This window comes from Morone saxatilis, unplaced genomic scaffold, assembly GCF_004916995.1.
Source record: "Morone saxatilis isolate NCDOM2014 unplaced genomic scaffold, NCSU_SB_2.0 Contig8, whole genome shotgun sequence".
In the NCBI taxonomy this organism is placed as follows: domain Eukaryota; kingdom Metazoa; phylum Chordata; class Actinopteri; family Moronidae; genus Morone; species Morone saxatilis.
In genome coordinates, this window is record NW_023340257.1 from 17,783,843 (window position 1) to 17,787,317 (window position 3,475).

The window sequence follows — 3,475 nt, forward strand, 5'->3', positions numbered from 1 at the left end:
TATTTGCTATTCTGGCTTCAAGTTATGGACTGCTCATTTGTATTTTTATTCCAAAATGTTATGTTATCTTATTGAAACCAGAGAAGAATACGAAAAGGAATATGATGGGGAAGGGGGCACCAAAATGATCCTGAAAACTGAAAAAAAATATGGTGTAGTACTTTCATAATTTTTACAGAATGATTTTAGCCAGCCTGTTAAGAAGACATCCATCTTATTTTATTGAAGACTCTCATTGTACTACTGTAGTATTTTTCCAGTGTGTATTGTTTCATTTGTGATTTAGCATACTGAGATGACATTATTTGATACAATTTGATTACCAATATATTGAAGCATAAACATGTGCAAGTCTAATAACTTATTCCTAATTGATGTCACAACATTTAATATACAGTTGAGATGTGTGTGATCGACAAATAAATTCCACAATTTTACAGACACTTTGATGTTTTGATTCACTTTAACCACTCTCAGCCACAACAGGTTGTATTTTACAGTGGCCTTGAGAACTGAACTCACCACAACGTAAGGAAACACATGCAAATAGAAAAAAAAACACAAACAAATTAAGAAAACATTTTCACCAATTTGAAAACACATGGGAATAATAAAAAAAAAAACAGTTTCTGTTGTTATCTGTGCTATTTGCAATTTTTCTATATTTGGTTCTAAATGCTGTGCAGATGTTATCAAACTGAAAGATTTTCTTAATTTGCTTATGTTTTGTCATTTTGCCATTTCTTGATTTGGATTGCATTGGACTCTCTGGGCCATTGTAGTATTGAGCAAAGCAAATCTAAAAACCCACTGTATACTACCTGAACAGCAACAACTGACAGACAAAGTTAGCAACTACTTGGTGTATGTACATAGTATATGTTGTGTGTTGCATGTAGCAGCTAAAAAGTTGGTTGGGACCTAAACAAAGCTAAAAGGAGAGTGAATACTGGAATACTGGACTGAATACTGGAATATAATCAGGTGGACAGAAACAAGACTCCAAATGAATTCGAATTTTGCTCTGTGTCTGTTTGATATGTAAATTAGCTAACACATGTAATTGCTAACACAATAGCTATATTAACTATATAAACAGATAATATGTTTGAAACTTGTTGCACTGTCCCTACATGGCCTCAAAAATAAAACAAATTCAGTTATTGTGTAAAAAAATCGTAATCCTAATGAGCCTAATTTTCTAAAAATTATAGCACCTTCATTCTTCCTTATCATGAAATCAAAAGTCATTTGTGTACCTATTTTGATAAAATATGAATTTAAAAAAATAGAAACCATTTGTTTTGTACAATGAATGCTATCTGTACAGTTAAAACATTTAAATCTCTTGTTCTGTTTGGCCACCGTCCTCATTCCACCCCACCTTGTAAATCCACAGAGACACAATATCACTCTTCTGATCTTATTGTTTTTTTGTTTTTTTTTCGCTGCCCAAATATATAAATATCAGTGCAAGCTTTCAATTTACATGGAGGTAGAGTTGGGGATAGTGGCTTAGTTCTCTGAGACAATATGGCGACCATACAGAGGTGGCCAGAGAAGGGTTGGGCACTCTTACAGCTTTTCTTGGTGGTGTCTTTCTCTCAGGCTGAAGAACTGGTGTGTAGGCAGACAGGACAACCTGAGAACGCCCCACTATTTAAAGATGGGGACATTATGTTGGGGGGAATTTTTGCTTTCCACAGCAGCTGGAAACCCAGACAGGATACCTACATGCACAGACCACTGCCACTGCAGTGCACCAGGTAAATTATGGTATTGTAATATTTTTAATATCCAAGAGGAAGTGGAAACAGATGTTCGTAAAATGTTACGAAAAGTTTACTAAACTGAGTATTACAACAATAACTATTTGTTGTGTGTATTAATAACATCAAATGCTTTCTTTTATCTATACTTATGTTTCTGTTTTAAGATCAAATTGGTTGCAATTACAAACTAAATCTAAAACTGTCTGCATAAAGTTTGAATTTCAGAGGGTTCCAGTATGCCCAGGCTATGCTCTTTGCCATAGAGGAGATTAATAACAGCACAGACCTACTGCCTGGGATCTCTCTGGGCTACAAGATCTATGATGTCTGTGGCTCTATTGCCAGAGGTGTGAGGGTCGCACTGGCCTTGGCTAATGGTAATGAAATTGTGTCTGCACCCTCCGAGGCACCGTGTACCAGACCTGCCCAAGTACAGTCCATTATGGGAGAGAGTTCTTCTTCTCCTTCCATGGCTATAGCGACTGTCATTGGACCCTTTCATATCCCCATGGTGGGTAAGATTGTTAAAACTGAAATCATATTAGTGAACACAATATATTATTATTTTCTATGTTTTGTAATTGAAAGTATTGCAGTTTGCTGAGTGAATATTTTGTGTTCTACAGCTTTAGCTTTGTAAATCATTTCTTATTTCTTTTAGATCAGCCACTTTGCTAGCTTTGTGGGCTTGTCTCCCAGTGATAAGAAACCCAAGTCCCCCCATCGCTTCCTCAGAAACAATACCAAGTGACTACTGACCGAGCAGAGCCGCTGGCCGCAGTTGTCAGGCACTTTGGCTTGGACTCTGGTTGGAGCTATTAGAACAACATGATGATTACGGCAATAATGGTCATGGCGCCACTTTCACAGAAACTGCCCAGCAGCTGGGCATTTGTCTAGAATACTCTGTATCTGTCTTTAGAACAGATCCCGCAGACAAAATACAAAAGATAATTGACATTATCAAGGCTTCCACTTCCAAGGTGATTGTTGCATTCCTCTCCCACTTGGATATGGACATGGTAATACATGAGTTATCTCACCACAACTTGACTGGGTATCAGTGGGTAGGCAGTGAGAGCTGGATCTCTGATTCCCAAACTGCAGCAATGGATAGGCATCACATTCTGGATGGTGCCATAGGCCTGTCCATCCCAAAAGCACATGTCAGTGGCATGACAGAGTTCATGTTGGACATGAAACCACTGAATTCAACTAGTAATGAAATGTTCACAGAGTTTTGGGAGACATTATTTAGCTGCAAGTTCAAGCAGTCAAAGTCATCAACAGAAAATCAGAGTGAATGTACTGGAGATGAAGATCTGACTGGAGTGCAAAACAGCTTCACTGATATGTCGCTCATGCCTATCTTTTACAATATTTATAAAGGTGTGTATGCTGTGGCTCATGCACTTCATAGTATGCTCAGCTGTAATAAAACATGTAACACCAAGGTGCAGCTAGATCCATTTATGGTGAGTTGAACACCAAAGACTTCAATCACAGTTTTTACAAGTCACAAAGTCTGTCACATTGTTGATGTTGTTGTCTACATTGATGCATATCTTCTTAGATTTTACAGCACATAAGAAAGATTCAGTTCAAAACAAAGGAAGGAGATGAGGTTTACTTTAATGAGTATGGAGACCCAGCAGCAAAGTATGAAATTATAAACTGGCAGCCAACAGAAAATGGCATTGTGG